Source organism: Scyliorhinus torazame, chromosome 7 (genome assembly GCF_047496885.1).
Source record: "Scyliorhinus torazame isolate Kashiwa2021f chromosome 7, sScyTor2.1, whole genome shotgun sequence".
Lineage (NCBI taxonomy): Eukaryota > Metazoa > Chordata > Chondrichthyes > Carcharhiniformes > Scyliorhinidae > Scyliorhinus > Scyliorhinus torazame.
Window position 1 is genome coordinate 133221959 of NC_092713.1, and position 22457 is coordinate 133244415.

The 22457-nt window shown below is 46.4% G+C and overlaps 1 protein-coding gene across 5 annotated transcripts in view; it reads right to left on the reverse strand.

Moving 5' to 3' along the window:
• Positions 1 to 22457, reverse strand: part of nos1apa (nitric oxide synthase 1 (neuronal) adaptor protein a) — a 595509-nt gene that overhangs the window by 506321 nt on the left and 66731 nt on the right. The gene's annotated exons all lie outside the window — the stretch shown is intronic.

The following is a 22457-nucleotide window of genomic DNA, read 5'->3' on the forward strand; positions in this document are numbered from 1 at the left end:
TTATGATTACACCTTCTGTGGCCATCAAAACCTGAAATGGGAATTTAAACCAGTGCGTCTGGTCCAGAGACAGATGTCTATCACTGAGCCACATCATTAATATTGATCATGAATAATAGGGTCCAACATAGATGCTCGCCAAAACAAAAATGACACATTAATTCCTGCTCTGTTTCCTGTGCTTTAACCAATCTTCACCAATCTTGTGCAACAAACCTTTGTCATATGCCATCTTCTTCTTCTCCCTCTGCCTGAAGGCAGAGCTAACCCACCAGTACCACAACCTCCACCAAGTGGAGGTCAAGGAAGCAGATCCCAAATCCACCTCAGTCAGAATGGGGATTGAACCCTGTACCATTGGCACCAATCTGATCCACACAGATCATCCAGCCAATCGAGCTAACCAGCCCGCCAAGGAGTCCAAATATGTTGTGGGCTGGGGATGTGTGGAAGAGGACATTGTTTCCCATACACCCTGTGGATTAAGGCCTCCAGTGTTGTGCTGGAGATCATTGCAGCGCGCTCTCTCCCTGTTACATCATTAATCAGTCTTCTACCTGTTCAGAATGTCTTTCCTAGTCAATTCCAGCAGCTGCTGAAATCAGAAAGTGCCTCCCTTTAAGGAGGTGAATGCTGGTTTGAAGTAGCGCTAGTGAGCTTTAAATGATACTAGTCTTGAACAAACTTGAGACCCCTACTGAGGCATGCAATCACTGAATAGCGAGTGTGCAGCACCGGGCTACATGTTACTATCAATGTTAATCAGCAGGCAGCATGTTAGAGACGTACACAACAGTGGCGAAAACCTTATCTTAATGGTCCCAAAATGTATTCACAGCAATTCAAACACTCTGCCTATGTAAAACAGGTGTCTGCATGGTAGGCTGATTCAGATACCTTTTCTTCATGGAGATTCACAGAATAATCGCAGAAAACAGAGAACATACAGTGCATTCGACCCATCGAGTCTGCACCGACCCACTCAAGCCCTCACTTCCACCCTATTCCCCAACCCAACAACCCCTCCTAACCTTTTTGGACACCAAGGGCAATTTGGCCTGGCCAATCCAGCTATCCTGCGCATCTTTGGACTGTGGGAGGAAACCTGAGCACCCGGAGGAAACCCACGCAGACATGGGGAGAACGTGCAGACTCTGCACAGACAGTGATCCAGCAGGGAATTGAACCTGGGACCCTGGCGCTGTGAAGCCACAGTGCTAACCACTATGCTACCATGCTGCCCCAGTTGAATGGGACAGTTGAATGTGGACCCAACAATTCAATTGCCATCTTACTGAAGTCACTCCCCATTTTCCATCTTTTTTTGCATTCATTCATAAGATGTGGGTGTCACTGGCTCGGCCAGTATTTATTGCCGATTCCTAATTCCTTAAGGTGGTGGTGAGCTGCCTTCTTGAACTGCTGCAGTTGTGGTGTAGGAGGGAGTTCCAGGATTTTGACCCAGTGACAGTGAAGGAATGGAAATATATTGGGGGGGGGGGGGGGGGGTTGGGGGTTAAAGTGGCAGCACCAGAAGATTCCGCCACCGGCCAACATGGGCTGCCTCCTGCCGCTGAGAAACAGGTTGCTCGCAGGCCAGAGAATCTGGTCCTGTATCTCCTTCCTAATCATGTGACCCTTCCATTGGTTTCTTTTTAAGAGCAAGGAACAAGTTGGACAACGGGGAATGGCCGGAGAATCCAAATTCCCAACGAAATCGGGGACGCCACTGCTTTTGTGATTCTCCGCCCCCTCACGCCACGTATCAACGGCCTCAGGCCATTTCCTGAGGCCTGCACCCCCCCCCTCCCAACCCCCGATGCTCCGCCCCCGACCGACCGAATACCCAACGGCGCGGGACATGTGTGGTCTCATTCATCAGAAACTCGGCGTGGTGGCTGCGGTCTCAGTCCAGCGCCGCCACAGTCAGGCGAGGGCCGATCCATGAGCAGGGGGACTCAGCAATTCTCCGGGCCGTATAGGCAGCTAGAGCCGGGTGCTCTACGCTGCTTCCCTGCTCGCCTGCAGCAAAACGGGGAATCGGTGCCCGTTTTGCGGCGGTTTTCCTGGCATAAAACCCCACCGTTCCCACGCCGGCGTGGTGGCATCGCCCCAGAATCGGAGAATCCGGCCCCAGTGTCTGTTTAACTTGGGGCTTGAAAGTCGTCCATTACTTTATGTTGGCTCAATACTGAGGGAGTGCCGCACTGTCAGAGGTGCTGTTTATCAAGTGAGGTGTTAACCAATGCCCCAGTGGCCCTCTCAGGTGGATGTAAAAGATGCCCATGGCATTGTTTTGAAGTAAAAACAGAAAACACTGGATAAACACGCAGGTCTGGCAACATCTGTGGGGAGACCTCTCTACAGATGTTGCCAGGACTGCTGAGTTTTTCCAGCATTTTCTGTTCTTGTTTCCGATTTCCAGCATTCGTAGTATTTTGCTTGTAGTTGCACTATTTTGAAGAGCAGGTCTGAGTTATCCCTGGTGCGCTGGCCAATATTTGTCCATCAAGCAATGTGCAGCAATATGTTACGTTTCTCACATTACTTTCGGAGTATAGGCTTGATGCAAAGTGCTCTGGGGCAGCCCAAGGTCATGAAAACCTCTATAAATGAAAGCCTTTCTTTCTACCTACTGGTGTGCTGAATGATTTCCGATGATCTGCATGTTCATAGTTAATCTCGTAGACATTAAAGGACAGTAAGTCACGTTTGTCTACATCAGTTTTTTCATCTAGGTGGTGGTAGGCCAAGCACATGAAATTGCTGTTCAGAATAAATGACTTTTCATCAGACTACAGAGATCTGCAAATGGTATCTGACAGACCAAAGCAAGGGGGCAACCTATTGTCAAAAGGCTTTTAATTTCTCAAGAGGTGGTTTAGTCCAAAGGACCTTGAAGATGACAGATTTCAAATGGTGCCAAGATTGCCAACCTTGTCTTGAAATATTAGGCAGGCCATCTGCTGAAAGGAATTATATCCCATTTTAATATCTGGTCTTTTAGTAACAATTCATCGATTCTGTCACAAATAAGCTGCAACACCAGGCAGAGATGACAAGAGTTGACCGCAAGTATTTATGAAGTACATGAAAATCATTATTTCTCAACCCAAAGGCAAAAGGGGACTACAGGCCAGAGTTCAAGATGCCAATGTTGAAAAAAATTAAATATCAGGAAGCCATTCAAAACATTTTGATTGAGTGACACTTTTTGGGGGAATTCAGGAGGTAGGGCATCGCAGAAGATTTTCCACTCATGAAATTGCCAAATCTCAATGTGATTTTCATTTCATCTACTGTCCTTTCAGTTTCTTATGTCATTCTGCTCAGAGTCTAATCCTATTGTGTACCTTTTTGTTCTCGACTACAATCAATTTTTAAAGTTCTTTTATCCTTGTTCTTTCTGAGTCATGCTGATTTTTGTAATTTTGTCTATCCAACTTTTCCTCTTCGGGGTGACTCAAGCTGTCAATAATTGAGTGGATTGGGTTGGGGGAGAAGGTGTGGGTCAGAAGTTAGAAAATGAACTCAAGGTCAGGCTGAGTTCATATCAGAGTACACAAACTAGTGGTATTTTGTAATTCATATTTGGCCCAGAGATGAGCATCTACTCTCATTTATGTGCCAGCCCAGTGAGCTTGACAGCTGGTTTGTGATGCAGAACAAGGCCAGCAGTGCGGGTTCAATTCCCGTACCAGCTTACCCGAACAGGTGCCGGAATGTGGCGACTAGGGGCTTTTCACAGTAACTTCATACTTGTGACAATAAAAGGTTATTATTTTCACTAAGACAACCCGTTTCCATCTCTGTTTGACACCTTCATTACCATGAGACTGCATATCCCAATGCACTCCTGGCTGGTCTCCCACATGACTCGAGGTCACCCAAAACTCTTGCTGCCCATGTCTTAACTTGCACCCAAGTCCCGTTACTTTCCCAATTGCTGTTTGCCGACATCTCTTTGGTCGTCACAATTCATAACAGAATCAGAGCTCACCTCAAGTCTGTCAGCTCAGGTAACCAGAATTGAAAATAACAAGAGTACATATTACAAACGCCAAAAAAACTGCGGATGCTGGAAATCTGGAAGATGGTGCCAGAAATACTCAGCAGTCATGCTGTCCAATACATAATACACAAGTTAACATTTCAGGTTAATGAACGGGGCAAGTAAAAAAAACAAAAGATTGAAGGTGTCAGTGGCAGAAGAACGAGCAGCCGCTCTTCAAAAGCAAACAAAAAAAAAAGAAAGAGGAGAATAGCCAGATTAAATCGAAACATGGGACGGTGGGGCAGAGATTACAATCTTAAATTGCTAAACTCAATGTTGATTCCGGAAGGCTGCAAAGTACTGAATCAAAAGATACAGTAAAGTGTCATTGGAACATTACAGCCAATATTGGTCAGCAAGAACAGGGGAGATGGAGTAACGGGACTTGGCACAAATTAAGACATGGGGAGGAGTTTTGGATAACCTCAAGTTTATGCAAGGCAGAATGTGAAAGACCAGCCAGGAGTGCATTGGAAAGTCAAATTAGATGTGACGAAGGTATAAATGAGGGTTTCACCAGCAGATGAGCTGAGACAATCGTGAAGTCAATGCGATGTTACAGAAGTGGCAATATGTTGTGTTAGTGATGGTACATAAATGAGACCAGATGCTCATCTCCGGGTCAAGTACGGCAAATACAGAAAACCCCACATGTTTCATTAGCAATTGCTGTTGAAGGGAAGTCACCTGCAGTGAATGCCTCACTTGAGCCACCTACAGCCAATGCCTCACTCGACTCATCTACAGCCAATGCCTCAATCGAGCCACCTATAGCCAATGCCGCACTCGACTCACCTACGGCCAATACCTCACTCGACTCACCTACAGCCAATACCTCACTCGACTCACCTACAGCCAATGCCTCACTCGACTCATCTACAGCCAATGCCTCACTCGAGTCACCTACAGCCAATGCCTCACTCGGGTCACCTACAGCCAATACCTCACTCGACTCACCTACAGCCAATACCTCACTCGACTCACCTACAGCCAATGCCTCACTCGACTCATCTACAGCCAATGCCTCACTCGGGTCACCTACAGCCAATGCCTCACTCGACTCACCTACAGCCAATGCCTCAATCGAGCCACCTATAGCCAATGCCGCACTCGACTCACCTACAGCCAATACCTCACTCGACTCATCTACAGCCAATGCCTCAATCGAGCCACCTATAGCCAATGCCTCACTCGGGTCACCTACAGCCAATGCCTCACTCGGGTCACCTACAGCCAATGCCTCACTCGACTCACCTACAGCCAATGCCTCAATCGAGCCACCTACAGCCAATGCCGCACTCGACTCACCTACAGCCAATGCCGCACTCGACTCACCTACAGCCAATGCCGCACTCGGCTCACCTACAGCCAATGCCGCACTCGGCTCACCTACAGCCAATGCCGCACTCGGCTCACCTACAGCCAATGCCGCACTCGGCTCACCTACAGCCAATGCCGCACTCGGCTCACCTACAGCCAATGCCGCACTCGGCTCACCTACAGCCAATGCCGCACTCGGCTCACCTACGGCCAATGCCGCACTCAGCTCACCTACGGCCAATGCCGCACTCGACTCACCTACAGCCAATGCCGCACTCGGCTCACCTACAGCCAATGCCTCACTTGAGTCACCTACAGCCAATGCCGCACTAGAGTTGCCCATTATCATAAAGCTCACTATTACCTCACATAAAGCAACAAAATAAATCCTAATCTCTTATTAATACAGAGAGTCTTCTAGGGACACAAGAGGGGCTGGAGGGCAGGGAAACAATGCCATCAAAAGCTAAGTCTGCTCCGGTCCTTCCCCCCAATATTTACATGGGCGCAACTTAGGGGTGGCATTCGCACCATGCAATAAGGCATGGGGAAAACACATCAAGGGCCCCACCAGCAGATCCAGGACCTGATTCAATGGTCTCAACTTAATCAGGAGGACATGAGGGTGGTCAGATGGTAGGGGTATGTCAGTGGCTGAGGGGAGGAGTAGGAAAAGAGGGATCAGTTTAGTAGTTACTCAGGTGTTCGATGAGGTTTCATCTAACTATCAGGTAAGGACCACGGATCTCTCCCAAGCCTCCAACTCTGGCTCAGACACCTTGGGCGAAATTCTCCCCCAACGGCGCGATGTCCGCCGACTGGCGCCAAAGACAGCGCCAATCAGACGGGCATCGCGCCGGCCCAAAGGTGCAGAATGCTCCGCATCTTTGGCGGCCTAGCCCCAACATTGAGGGGATAGGCCGACGCCGGAGGGATTTCCGCCCCGCCAGCTGGCGGAAATGGCGTTTGTTTCCCCGCCAGCTGGCGCGGAAATGCGGCGCATGCGCGGGAGCGTCAGCGGCCGCTGAAGGTTTCCCGCGCATGCGCAGTGGGGAGAGTCTCTTCCGCCTCCGCCATGGTGGAGACCGTGGCGGAGGCGGAAGGGAAAGAGTGCCCCCATGGCACAGGCCCGCCCGCGGATCTGTGGGCCCCGATCACGGGCCAGGCCACCGTGGGGGCACCCCCCGGGGTCAGATCGCCCCGCGCCCCCCCCAGGACCCCGGAGCCCGCCCACGCCGCCTGGTCCCGCCGGTAAATACTAGGTTTGATTTACGCCGGCGGGACAGGCAATTTCTGGACGGGACTTCGGCCCATCCGGGCCGGAGAATTGAACGGGGGTCCCGCCAACCGGCGCGGCCCGATTCACGGCGGCCAACGGCCATTCTCCGACCCGGCGGGGGGTCGGAGAATGACGCCCCTTCTTCCTAAATGTTGTTTAAAAACTGAATAATACGTGGTTGAGTTTAACATAACTCAAAAACAAAGCAAAACGTATATACAAAGAACATTTTAATCATTTCAAGAAATGTGCACCCTAACATCAACGGAAACAGGAGTAGAAATTGGAATCACTCCAGCTCCAAAATCTTCTTAATTGCAATCATATTGGGTGCACCTTGTGAGCAGTTTTAAAACTAATTGTGATAACCCTCACGAGGACCACAGGGGAAATCACTGATTAATCTTCCCGTCTGCTTAATAGATTACGAGTTCCCATGGTGAGCAAGTGGAGGCTCACCTAGCGGAGACTCGATAGAAACGTAGCTCTCAGCCACTGACAGTTCCTGATAGTCCTGGGCTGGAACGTTTGTTTTGTGCCGCATAGCAGCGGCGAGGCAGGGGCATAGTGGTATTGACGCTGGACTAGTAATCGAGAGACCTAGGGTAGTGCTCTGGGGACCCAGGTTCAAATCCCACCATGGCAGATTGTGGAACTGAATTCAATAAATATCAGAACTTAAAAAGTCTAATCATGACCATGAAACCATTGTCAATTGTTGTAGAAACCCATCTGGTTCATTAATGTTCTTTAGAGAAGGAAATCTGCCATCCTTATCCGGTCTGGCCTACACCTGACTCCAAATTCACAGCAATGTAGTTGACTCTTATAAGCCCTCAGGGATGAGCAATAAATGCTGGCATAGCCAATGTTGCCCACATCGTATGAACAATCTTTTCTTTTAAAGCTTAAAATAAACCAGTTTGATCTTTCACCCAATATGCCGCTACTTCGCCCACGCCAATGTCATAGGAGGGGATAACAGACATAAAGTAATCCTTTTGAGAACATGAGGGGCCCGGATGTTCAGCATTAAGAGTTTTACTTATCTTGCAGGCTCTGACACAAAACGTTCAATGAGCTTGTGGATCGAGTGAAGAATCATTACGATCCAAAGCCTCCAGCATTACCGATTCAAAACAGCTGTGTGGACCCCTGGGGAATATGCGACACAATTTCTGGCTAGATGAAGGAAGCTGGCCAAATAATGCCAGTTTGGCCCATCTCTGACCGAGATGCTACGTGACCAGCTAGTGTGTGGGATCAATAATCTAACAATACAAAGGAAATTGTTGGCAGAACCAAGCCTAGACCTCAGAAGGGCTATAGAATTAGCATGATCCTTGGAGAACGCCAAGAAAGGGCCCAAGAACTCCAAGGGGTGCGTGTGTGTGTGCGCGTTGGGGGGGGGGGGGGTTTAAGGGAGGGACCCTCATACAGAAGAATACAGAAAAGCCAGCAGTCCCAGTGAAGGCTCCCACGTGCCTCACCAACCACCAACTCAACATTCAGCCAGGACATTCCGACATCTCAAAGCACAGCATTATACCCCTGGGAGGACCAGGAAGTCTCCCGGAGGGATAAAACTTGTGTAAAACTGCCAGAATCAGCAGTACTCGTGTGGCCCAGGCCGAAAGCCAAAACCACCTCCGGCGCGGGCCTTGTAAGTCTATCAGTCCCTCAAGGACATGCAGCTAAACTGCATCATCACCCCTAAGGTTGCCCTGATAAAGATAACTCTCTCAGTCAATGACTATTCCCTACAAATGGAGGTGGATACTGGAGCTGCCATCTGCATCATCAGAGAACAGACTTCCGGCATCTCCAGATGGGCATCTTGCCCCCAGGCTGTGAGACACCAGGGCCAGGGGAACCGTTGAAGATTATGGGGATCACTATGTCCCGGGTTACCTATGGGCAGCAGATGGCTCATAGTTGTTCGAGGACCAGGACCCAGCCTATTGGGCAGAGACGGATTCCGGAGGATCCGTCTAGACTAGATACAAATTTTATAACTGGGAACCGTTGAACCTGTGGTCATTGGCAAATACCGTTGGGTATTCGAAGAAGTGTTGGTACAATGAAGGGCATGGGCAAAGATTTGTGGGCCCCGACAGGTTACCCAAATATTTTAGGGCACAGCCAGTCCCATATGCTTTATTTAACAAAGTAGAGACCGAACTCAAGTGGTTAGGAAACTCGGGATAATACGACCAGTGTAGTTCACAGAATGAGCTGCACCAGTAATCCCGTGCTCAAGCCTGACAGATTATAGTCCCCGCAAAGATGGACCAATTTAACAGTTAACAATACCTCACATTTAGATCGGTATCCCATGTCAGGCATAGAAGATCTATATGCCAAACTGGCAGAGGGTCAAACCTTCACCAAACTAGATATGAATCATGCCTACTTCCAGCTAAAACTAGATGAGTCATCCAGGAAGTATGTGACGATTAACACCTATAAGGGTTTGTACGAATATACACGCCTGCCCTTTGAAGTCGGGTCAGCATGAGCTTTTTTCAATGCATGGTGGAGAACATTCTCCAAGGGTTACCCAAGGTAGCAATACATTTAGGCGACGTACTAATCACAGGAGCCAAGGGAAAAAAAGCATCTAGAAAATTTGGGAGGAGGTTTTGAGGTCATTTCTGATGCAGGTGCCCATCTCAAATGAGAAAACTGTGCGCTTCAGACAGGCGAAGAGACCTACCTCATGTACCGAGTCAACAAAAAAAAAAAGGCCTGCGCACCAGGGAGTATAACGTTAAGGCCACAGAGGCACCAATCCTGCAAAATACGCAGAATTAAAATCTTTCCCAGGTTTCATGAGCTACTATTGGAAATTTATCCCAAACTTGGCGACTTTCTTACTATCCCTGCCATGCTGTTAAAAAAAACACCCGAAGAAGTGGTCCTGGTAACGTCGCAGGATGAAGCCTTCACAAAGGTGAAGCAGCATTTACCATCATCCTGGCTCATTATGACCTAGAGAGAGAACTGGCATTAACATGTGATACCTCTCCATTTGGATTAAGGGCAGTCCGTTCCCATCGATGGGACGATGGCACAGAGAGACATATAGCATATGCGTCCAGAACCTTGGCAGATGCAGAAAGATGCTATTCTCAGATCGAAAAGGAGGGATTCGCTGTTATTCTTGGGCAGAAATTCTACCCATATGTCTACAGCCGACATTTCACAATCATAAACATACCGTAAATCCCTGCTGGGCCTTTTCAAAGGGGATAAAGCGATTCCCCCCATCGCCTCGGCTCAGATCCAACACTGGGCATTACTGTTAGCATCCTACAAATACTCTTGAGCACCACCCAGGAACACACATTGCCAACGCGTATGCCCAGAGGTGCCTCCTGTTGTCCACACTTGGCCCCTCTGCTGGCATTTGAAGAAGTCATCATGACCTTGAACTTCCTAGATACTTTGCCAGTATCCACAAAGCAGATTCAAACGTGGGCCTAGAATGAGCCACATTAGCAAAATAGCGCCATATGATCCTCCATGGCGGAATCCAAGGACTGATGAAGCCCTTCCTCATTAAACATCAAGAGTGTCATGATATTCAGATAAACATCATAGCACAAACATATACATACTGATGGACAGATCAACGGACCAATCAACACACACACACACAACACCACAGCCAAGAGCATACATAGTACAAAACAGGGAACACGACACTTACTGGGGATTCCAGCAGGAGACCGCTCAGGGCACAGAACTCATAGCAAGCCACTCAGACATCCACCATGTGCTGAGTGCCACTACAAGATAGTATTAGGAATAGGTCCACAGATTCTAGGGTTATGTTTGAACCTCAGTAACCAGTTTACCACTGTAAATAAATGTTAGTAATAAAACTGAGTTGTACCATTCGCAACCGTGTTGGTTCGTCTGTGTAGCAGAGTACCCAACACATCAAAGAGCTGAGTAAAAAAGATGGCATCATCCTGTGGGGAGCCCGAGTAGTCGCCCCCCGCCCAGGTTGGCGCCCAACCCTGACGGAATCACACAATGGACACCCAGGGTATCCAAGATGAACATATTCACAAGGAGCTACATCTGGAGACCCAGTCTCAAGATAGACATCGAGAAACTGGTTGAGGGAGTACTAGAAGAACCAGAAATTCACACCATTGGCTTGTTTGCACCATGGGAATGGCCAGGAAGACAGCGGATATGGGTGCACGTGGTCTTTGCTGGCCTATTCTTGGGATCGATGTTCCTCATTATGGTCCTCCCATGACTTCTCATGCAACAATAGAAAAAATCTGGCAAAGTCTCTGTACCCACAGCACACATTGTATCCAGTAATGGTACTCCCTTTTACCAGTGGAAAATTTCAGGTATTCATGAAGTCAAGTGACATTAAACACATCAGAATGGAGCTGTACCATCAATCATCAAATGGCCTGGCCGAACAAGCAGTTCAAACATTCAAAACCGGCATGAAGAAACAGCCTGCTGGTTCCCTGGATACACAATTGGCCCAGTTCCTTAGAACCACATCACACACGACGATGGGAATCACACCAGGGGAAATATTAATGGGACGACTGCACAGCAGGCTCAGACTGCTGTTTCCCCAATTGGAAAGCTGATGTCACAGCAGGAGACCCAAAAAAGGAACTATGACACCAGAAGACATGAAAGGACTTCAAAACATGAGATGCCATCTATGTTGAGGTACTTTGAAGATGGCTCCCAATAGATCCCAGGAGTCATGCTGGAAAAGACTGGTCTGGGAAGTCAGCACCGAAGACAAGCCTCCATCTTTGGCCCTTCGGGGCTCAACAAGGAAACGGCGATCGCCAGTCCACTTCACGGCCCTTGATCCGGTTGAACCAGCTGCCGACTCGCAGCCTTGTGCCAAGCGACAAAAGAGGCCTCATCGCCACGATAGTGAGGGGGATGATTCAGACTCGAGGAAATAAGATTTGATAACCCCCATGAGGGGATTACTGATTGATCTCCCAGGGGCTTCGCAGAATAAGAGTTCCTATGGTGTGTGGGCAGAGGCTGCTGGGGCTTATTAGCGGGATCTTAGCTCCCAGACCTGGACAGGCAGTTCTCAAAAGTCCTGGGCTGGGACGTTTCTTTTGTGTGCTGCAGTAGTGGTTTCATTTTAAAATAAACCAGCTCGGTCTTTCACCTCATGCCTCCTAGAATTATTACACTAATCAGCAGTGGGTGTTTCTATTCTAAACCTAACATGTGACATGTTGACTCACTGTCATTTAATTTAACATAGCTTAAATTCTGGAAACGATCCAAATGTAAGAGTATTGTTTATACAGGAATTCAAATGCAGTAAAATGGTGTGGCAAAGTACAAGATATGGCAGCAATGCTTTGTTTGAAGTATCATTCTGGGTTCAAAAGGGTCAGAAATGTTTTCATCTACCTGGCAGCTTCTTGATGGCTCATGAGAGAACACAATAATAGAGATCATGTAACAGTACCCAAGGAAGCAACCTGCTGACATTATACTGCCATCAGCTTTTCTGTGTGCACCTTGTATGCTTGAGCAGGCCACTGTCCCAACTGAAAAAGTTTTTTTTTTTTAAATTGCTAAAACATCGGGGCACTTGTGCAATTGGAATATAAAGTTGGTCATGGAGTACGATGGGACTTCAAACTCATCTAAAAATATTGCATGCATGCTTTTTCTTTAAACTTAGGTATGCTGAATTCTGAGCACATGTTGCAATCCAGAACATTTTATGAATTGATTCTTTACATTGTTAGCAATGTCATTTGCTGGAGTATTGGCTTATTTGTGTGCATTGGCACATTGCATTGTATGATGAATTGCAGGTTTAGGGTCACGACAGCACGGACCTCCAAGTTAAGGCATCCCAGCAAACAGTTAATGTAATTAGATTTCTATATTTGTTAAGTTATTACTTGCTTTCTTACACGCTGAATGCGAATTAATTAAAACTCTACTTTCAGCCAGCCACATGATCTCTTTCCTCCTTCCCTGCTGTAAATATTCTATGTTTTTAATTATAGGAAGTCTCCTGTTACAACTTAGGTTCTATCACTAATTCTATTCCTACCCACCCCCACAACCAACACATTTGGACAAACAATTTGATTACTCATTTCTTACAAACTGACACAAACCCAACAATTAGCCAGTGTCTCATACTGGAGACCAGGCATGATGCCCACACCGCTGCTGAACAGCACCATACCTCGGTTAGAGAACAATAATTTGGGGCAGCTAGACGGTGCGGTGGTTAGATCCAAGCCCCAGGGTCACTGTCCGTGTGGATTTTTCACATTCTCCCCATGTCTGCGTGGGTCTCACAACACAAAAAGATGTGCAGGGTAGGTGGGTTGGTCATGCTAAATTGCCCTACCTCTTAATTGGAAAGAATTGGGTACTCTAAATTTTTTTTTTTTTTTTTTTAAAAAGAAAATGATAATTTGCTGGAGGTTAATGCACCTTCATTTTGAGCAAGGGTGCTGACATTTTTCAGTTTCTGACTGACAACCAGAATTTGAAATGCATCTTTTGGAACGTTACTCACAGGTTGCACGCACTCACACACACACACACACACACACACCAGCAGAGCCTTTTGTGTGGTCAACAGAATTAAGAACCAGCAACTTTACCCTGAAACGTAATTAACTCAAGTATTTTGAAGCATCAAAGTAGAAAAAAAATGTGCCTTGAATCGGAGTAAACAATGACACCACCACCTGGTACATTTGTTTTAATAAATTTCCCAGACTGTATGTTCTATTTTCGGCCATTCTTAAAATAAATTTAGAGTACCCAATTCATTTTTTCCAATTAAGGGGCAATTTGGTGTGGTAAATTCATCCACCTTGCACATCTTTGGGTTGTGGGGGCGAAACCCATACAAACACGGGGAGAATGTGCAAACTCCACACAGACAGTGACCCAGGGCCGGGTGCGAACCTGGGACCTCGGTGCCGTGAGGCAGCAATGCTAACCACTGCACCACTGTGCTGCCACCTATTTTCAATCATGGCCACAACTACAAACTGATGCGACCGTCAATTCACTCGAAGACACGTGGAGAAGTAAACCATGGTTTTAATCAGCTTAGAACTGAGCCTGCCTGCGACCGGTACAATACTGAAGGCGGCCCCGCAGGTCAGCTGCTCTTATACTTCCTCTAAAGGGGTGGAGCCATGGGCGGAGCCCATACATGCCCCAACATATACCCCTGTGGGTGAAGCCACACAATGGCCCATAGGTGGAGCCCACAGGGTTAATAACATAACATGACATAATACAGTGCACTGGTGAATTATCAGTAATTATACATTCACCACACAAACTACATATCTGTCTGGTCTATATTGCCTACATTAACACTTTGAACATGCTCCCTCAAATGCCTCCTGTGTTCTCAGTCTCGCGGGTCTACCATTTTGTTCTAGCTGCACAAAACTGTCACCTAACAAATTCAGAAATTCCAACTCTTGTCAAACACCCGAGAAAACCAGCCTGACAGTAACTGGGGAGATGGTGGTGTAGGGGCAATGTCACTGGAAATCCAGAAGCCCAGACTACCCCAGATATTGGTTCAAATACAGCAGCTGGTCAAATTTAAATTAAAGTTAGTCTCGGTAATGGTGAGCATGACAGCTACCATTGATCGCAGTAGAAACCCATTTGATTTATTAATGTCCTTTGGAGGATACCCTGGTCTGACCTACAGGTGACTCCAGACCCACAGCATGCAGCTCATGCTTAACACTGCCATCTGAAATGGCCTAGCAAGCCATTCCGTTCAAGGGCAATTAGGGATTACAAATGCTGGCCTTGCCAGTGACACCAACATCCTGTGAAAGAAAAAAGATGATAACCTGTCAATGACATCCTGCTAGCTCTGGAACCGCTAAGCCAATAAAGATGTGTTGCGTCCATTTCATAAAACGATGGGGGAAGGTGCAGGAAAAAAAACCCTGCATACATATAGCCAAAGTGCTTTTACAGCAAATGACATGAAATAGCAGTCTGCAACAGTCACCATACCTGGCAGCAATTTACTGGAACACCCCATCTCCCGAAGAAGCAGCAAGTGTAGAAACACCATCAGAAGTAGCCTGTCGAGCAATGATAGGCGGTTTGGCCCTGTGAGTATGCTTGCCTCACTCGATAGTGATCAGGGCAGTCATCAAGACTGATTCTCTTTCCAACATGGGTCATCACCTTCAGGCATGACTGTCGACCCTATCAACATGACCAAACCCAAGTTCTAGCTTGTGAAAGAGGGAGATACAAATCTGGCAATATTGAATTTCCTTTTCATAAACATACTTTCTTTTTTGCGTTTAAATTTTGGAGCTCTGATACCTGCTATAGCATATAGGCCGAATGTCCTCGGTACTTATTACAGCCATATCGCTTAATCATTAAGACCTAATTGTTCTCAAATAACATATTTATGTATGGCTAGGTGATAAGTGCGGTTTTACCTTTGTGGGCTTTCTCTAAATCATGTTGATGTGGCTGCTGGCTGCCTTGGTCTTAACCAATGTTAATGTCAACGCTGAAGGAATGAATGAGGCAAACACAATAGCAACAGTCAAGCTACAGAAAGGCGTGCAGTTTGCAAAGCCAGTGCAGTCACACAGCTGGGATTACAACAATAGCAACTGGTTGGTGCCAGCCAGCCTTTGGACTGCAGGCAAGAAAGAGAATTTGGTGGGCTTGGTGGCCTAAAAGCTCTGGCGGCACCGTCATGCATCTGTCCACTTAGCAGGGGTGAGATGACCATAAATAACAACATACCAGCATTCACGTGCCCAGAAAGCAGAGCCGTGCAAACAAATGGATTATGAGGACCGATGGAAAGATCATGTTCAAATCTCCATGTTGTATTCATCAAGATTCAGGCTGTTCTGCGGCAGTTGCACAATACAGACTTTGACAGTCCTGGCACTCTGAATCAACAATGCACTCGATTTGAATGGGCAGCACTAATCACTAGTTAAATCCAAATCTCAAAACGAGGACAGAATGAACTATGGTAAAAAAAGCCAGGGAAAACAAACAGTCCTTTCACAAATGTTATCAGAAAGACTATTTGAATATTCTCAGGCGAAATTATTCTTGAATTTCATAGACAACAGGGGATTTTCACAGTAACCTCATTGCAGTGTTAGTAAACCTACTTGTGACACTAATAAAGGTCACCATTGCATCAATCGCAATGGGGTTGCGTAAAATTAGTTGGTGGAGGTAAACTGGTCATTCACCTCCCAAATCTGCCAGCTATCAATAAATAGAAGTCAAACACTTTTAAACTAAAAGAGTACAAATTAACAGTCAAGGTTGGATACCAATATTGAACAAATATTATGCATTATCAATTATGTTGCAGGAACCAGTCAAGCCTCAATTTTTGGCAGCTGATGCAGTCATTTAGGTTTAAAATATGACCTGATGGTTCAGCTGGGTCACACAGACCAGGAAGCTGTCCTATTTGACCACAAGTATTTACTGGAGTTTGCTGATTTCACTCAGGGCAGAAGCAGAAAATACTACAAATAACTTCATGCCCCTGGTTTAGGGATTCCACTCCCACCGAGTTCCAAGGAAGAGTCACATTGAACTTGAAACTTTAACCCTGTTTGTCCCTCTACAGATGCTGCCAGACCTGCTGAGTTTTTCCAGCACTTTCTCTTTTTATTTACCGTCCCAATGGCTATCCATTGATTGCTGCTGGTTGTTGTCGGATACAGAATGCAAATGTCGCCGCAATCCTAGAGGACCAGAGGTTGCTCTCCCCTTTGAGAGCTGACTAGTGGTGATTTAACCTGAGCGTCACCACACCTCAGGCAAGTGACAAGGTTGAGAAGGTAGGGCTTTACTGAATAACCTCAGCCAGTACAGGAATTAAACCTGCACTGTTGGCGTTGCTCTGCATTATGAGCCAGCCATCCAGCCAACTGAGCTAAACTGACCCGAAAGAGAAAATGCTGGAAAATCTCAGCAGGTCTGGCAGCATCTGTAAGGAAAGAAAAGAGCTAACATTTAGAGTCCGATGACTCTTTGCCAAAGCTAACAGACAAAGAAAGTGGGAAATATTATACTGTGGAGTGAGAATGAAAAATGAGTCATAGCCACAGAACCCCAGGGAAACCGGGTGCTAATGGTGGTAAAGGGGCAGGTGTTACACCTTCTGCGATTGCATGGGAAAGTGCCATGGGTGATGGGAGAGGTACTGAGTGTGGTGGAGGAGTGGACTAGATTGTCTCGGAGGAAACGGTCTCTGCGGAATGCTGACAGAGGGAGTGAAGGGAAGATGCGTTTGGTGGTGGCATCACGCTAAACTGACCCCCATGTTTGAGGAAAGAAATCAGACAAAACAGTTATGCCCAACAAGTCTGCCAAGTTTGTGGGCTTCTTAAACATCCCTAGTCTTCACTGGAAAGGCCAGCATTTACCAACCATCTTGCCCTGAGAAAATGTTGTCAATCCTTTTTCTTGAAATTACTGGTAGCATTTTGTTTACAAGTGGCTCAATGGGTCTCTTAAGAAATAAATTAATAGTAAAACCACATTAGTTTGGGACTGGAGTTACGTTTAGGCCAGGCTGGTAAGGATTTCAGGGTTTCTTCTTGAATAGGACCAATTAACTGGTTACAATTGATGGACAATTTTACTCATGAACTCCTCAAACTGGCACATTGGGATTGGGACAAAATTTATTGGATTATTAGTTGATTGTTGCAGCTTGCACTGCATCTCAGAATAAACAATACCACGTCCCAGAGGGATATTGTGTAACACAGGCACCATTTTAACCTGAACAATGCGCATGGAAACAGTTCATCCACAGAGACATACCAGCATCCATACATATGCAATGTATGCTCGTAACTTTCCAAAGCTCCGATACCAAGATAATAGGAATGTGTCTGGCTTGAACCTCTTGTCACTCAACAGAAGGCCGCAATCTGTTGGCACAGATTACAAATCCTCTCACTCATTATTGCATCAGTTAGTTAACTTTTAACATCTCTCCTCCATGGAATATACACAGCTTATCTCCAAAGTGTTCAGAAAGCTTCAGGCATATTGGCCTCCATATTAGCCCCACCAATGAGTGGAAGGTTTTTTTTTGGGAGGGTAAAAAGTATGGGAAATGAAACCCCAACTGCCATTTGTTTAAAGGACATCAGATATCACCATCCAAAGTGGAACACTTCATTAATATATATATAAAATAAGGATCACACAATGCGATTGGGAGCCCAATTTAAAAGTTAAAGTTGTTGCATTGATTTCCCAGGGAAACTCTGCATTGAAAGGGAGGCAGGTCCTGCTGGTTTCAAGTCAGCACTCCGTGGGGCAGAAGTGCTCCCTTTGGCCTCTTCCCCATTTTGGGCCTCTCCACCCTCTCGATTTGTCAGCAACCGTCCCCAAGGGGTCCACAGCTGCGGCCTTCTGTCACTGGTTTCCCCCATCCCCTACCCCCAGCCCAATGGACAGGCAGCAAACCAAGCTAAGGAATGCTAATGAAGTCCTGCGTTAAGGCTTTGCCAGGTTATTTGGCCATTTGTTTCATCTCCCCTACACCCAAGCCATTTATATTGGACCAATCATAATCAAACCTTTGCGGCTATCGTAGGTTAGAAAGATGCAAACCAGGACACCCATTAAGCTTTACCGTTAGGTATTACAGGAAGACAAAAAAATACTTTCCCCAATGAGCATGTTTCCACAAATTAATTGGCTTCAAATCAGAATTAAATCCAGCTGCATTCACATTTTTCACTCAGCCATGGGACAGTATTTACCTGAAAAACCTTACAAGATGATTCAGCTAAGAATGTGACAGATTTCAGTTAGTAGGAAAAGCGATAGTTTCCAAAGAGAGGCAGCAATGTTTAAACCTTGGCCTTCGTCCATTATACCTGCTCTGACATGTGGAAAAATGTAGGGAGGGGTTAGCGGAAGAAAAATCAGATGGTAAGTAGTGTAACAGGTCCAGAATTGGCAGGGGCTGTGAACTTGACCGCAATTTCCGGCCTGTGTTTACAGAGGTAGGGTAGGGCAGGCCATAAAAGAATTTAAAAACAAGCAGTGTGGATTACAAATTAGAAATATACTATGGCAAGAGATCATCTAGTCAGAACAATCACTTACTGCAAAGTAATTTTGACAAACTTGAAGTAGAAACTGAACCACTAAAAAAAAAAAGAGTTGCGAGATTATGGAAACAGAAATCAGGCAATGTAGTTTGCATGATGACCTTTGAGCACTAGCAAACGTGAAATGTCAAGTAATGTGACACCAAATGATTTTATTAGTTACTTACCATGTGGAGGATTTAAAAATGAATGTCAAATTAACTGGACTTCAGGATTTCTGTCATCCTCTCATAAATCCAAACATTCTACATTCTGGCTTGAGTATGGACCTGTTGATGGAGTTGCGTACTAGCATGTTAACAACAATGGTTTAGCAAAAGATAAACAGAAGTTGAAGGTGAAAAAAAAACAATTTGAGAAATCTAGGGCGGCACGTGGCGCAGTGGTTAGCACTGCTGCCTCACGGCAGTGAGGTCCTAGGTTCGATCCCGGCCCTGGATCACTGTCCATGTGGAGTTTGCACATTCTCCCCGTATCTGTGTGGGTCTCACCCCCATAACCCAAAAGTTGTGCCGGGTAGGGGAATTGCTCACGCTAAATTGCCCCTTAATTGGAAAAAAAACAATTGGATACTCTAAATTTTTTTTTTTTTTTTTTTTAAATTGAGAAATCTTAAAAAAGAAACAAAATACTACAAATGCACAGATCAGTCAGCATCTGTGAAGTGAATGACAGACCCATGCTTTGATCAGGAAGCATTTCGATGAGGACCAATCAATTTTATATCTTCTGGTTTTATTTTGCAATTGGAACATTTTCAGAGAAGGGTGTAATCATACTGCAGCGTCTGCCCCAACATGGAAGTGTTTTAGGTTCAGCTCAAAACACAAGGCAGGATAGAATAACCCAGAAGACTAGATCCCCGAGACCCAGAAGACCATAAGACATAGAAGCAGAATTAGGCCGTAGGCCACTCGCCCATCGAGTCTGATCCGCCATTCATACATGGCTGATATTTTTCTCATCCCCATTCTCCTGCCTTCTCCCCATAACCCCTGATCCCCTCATTTATCAATAACCTATCTATCTCTGTCTTAAACACACACAGTGATTTGGCCTCCACAGCCTTCTGCGGCAAGAGTTCCACAGAATCACCACCCTCTGGCTGAAGAAATTCTTCCTCGTCTCTGTTTTAAAGGATCGTCCTTTTAGTCTGAGTTTGTGTCCTCTGGTTATAGTTTTTCCAACTAATGGAAACATCCTCTCCACGTCAACTCTATCCAGGTCTCGCAGTATCCTGTAAGTTTCAATAAGATCCCCCCTCATCCTTCAAAACTCCAACGAGTACAGACCCAGAGTCCTCAACCATTCCTCATATGACGAGCTGTTCATTCCAGGGATAATTCTTTTGAACCTCCTCTGGACTCTTTCCAAGGCGAGCACATCTTTCCTCAGATACGGGGCTCAAAACTGCTCACAATACTCCAAACCCCTGAGACACTCTCCAGGAGGCCAGCTCTCATTGATTTGAGTTAATACCAAGTACAGTAAAACTTCAGCCCAAAAGACCATGGATATGATGAGATTCACCAATATGACAAATAGTTCCTCATACCTGCTTGGTAGCACGTTCACATCAGAGTCAGGGGTTGTTAGTTCAAATCTCATTCCAAGCTTCAGCATATAAGGGGCTGGTTTAGCACACTTGGGCTAAATAGCTGGATTGCAATGCAGAACAAGGCAGCAGCGTGGGTTCAATTCTCGTACCAGCCTCCCCAAGCAGGTGCCGGAATGTGGCGACTAGGGGCTTTTCACAGTAACTTCATTGAAGCCTACTTGTGACAATAAGCTATTATTATTATTATTATAAATTGATAAACTTGGAGATATTTGCCGGGATTGTCCAACCCTGCGCTGGGTCGGAGAATCCCCGGGGGACAGCGCGAATCCCGCCCTGACACCGGCTGCCCTATTCTCCGGCGTCGTTTCTCGGGGGCCGGCAGGATTCTCGCCATGCCTGTCAGGGGCCGTTGATAGCGCCCCCCCCCCCCGGCGATTCTCCGGGCCCCGATGGGGCGAGAGGCCGTAAAGTTTTGCCCAGTCCCGTCGCCGTGAATTACTCACCTCATGCACGGCGGGACCTGGCAGGTAAGTGTGCGGGGGCGGTCCTGGGGGGGGGGGGGGGGGGGGGGGGAGCGCAGGGAAGGCCACGGTGGCCTTCTGATCTGCAGGCGGGATGGTTCCATGGGGGGCCTTATTTCCTCCGTGCCGGGCCCCTGTAGGGCTCCGCCATATTGCCCGGGGGCCGGCACGGAAAAGGGAATCCCCGCGCATGCGCGGAAATACGCCGGCCGGTCCGCACATGCGCGAGATCACGCCGGCCGTTCCGCGCATGGGCGAATTCGCACAGGCCATTCGGCGCTGGCTGGAGCTGCGGGAACCACTCCGCCGTCAACCCAGCCCCCGAGAAAAGTGGAGAATTCTTCACTTTAGGGGGCTGTTGACGCCGGAATGGTTGCCGCCGGTTTTCCCGCCAGCGTGGGGACATAGCCCCATTTTCAGAGAATCCCGCGAATAATGTTTTTCTTTTAAATAAGACATTGGATTGTGTTCCAATCTAATTAATTGTAAACACTCCCACGGCAGGGTGTGATGAATGCAGGATTTTAGGTATATTGAATTATACATATTTGGCAATTTCAGGGTTAAAAGCTTGGGTTAGAGTGTGTTTGACTGCAATAGTCATGTTTTAAAAAATAATAATTTTTTACAAGACCAGAAAGCTTTTAGGTGCCAGAGGTGAAATTGACCATCGTAAAAGCCTGGGCTTGGGCGGCATGGTGGCGTAGCGCTTAGAATGGCTGCCTCACGGCGCCGAGGACCCAGGTCACTGTCCATTTGGAGTTTGCACATTCTCCCCGTGTCTGCGTGGGTCTCACCCCCACCAAACAAAGATGTGTAGGTTCGGTGGATTGTCGACGCTAACTTTTCCCTTAATTGGGGAAAAAAGAATTGGGTACTTTAAATTTTAAAATAAAGTAATAGCATGGGCTATTTGACTAGAGGGGAGTCAATGTGTTTTGAGCATTGGTAGATGATGTTATTGCTGGGTGGAGCTAAGGCATTCAGACATTTTGAGAAAGCGTTTTGAGCGAGTTCTGATCTGGCTAATACTGGGTCCACAAGTAAGGCAGATAATTTTTTTAAAGATTAATAGTATTTAGAGCAGTGCAGACTTGTCTTAGGACAAGGGGGAAAGCTAAAACAGCTTTTGTAAGACATCCAGCTGGAGTCTGCAAGGGTTCGAACCGGAACCAAATCTGTTCTAGAAAGCAAGTATTGTGCCATTGGGTTGTAGGATGGATTGGGAGCGAGAGGATTTTCCTTTCTTGTTGTTTAATTGGGAATAGAGATAGTAATTAAGAGTAATAGTAATTCAGTATTTACTATATTTAGTAGTATTGCTTAAGGGGTTATTGCAAGCTATTTTTGGGCGTGACGTTAAAGATTTTAATACTGTTACTAATAAAGTTGTGTTTTAAAAATAACAAATCCTTTTTTTTGTGCAGTCACTCCTGGAGCGAAGTATTCTTTACGCACAGTCTTACAAAATAAGCTAAACTTTTGGGGGTTCGGTCCAGTATGGGATTGTAATAATGGTAAAAATAAGAAACCTCAAACAAAATTA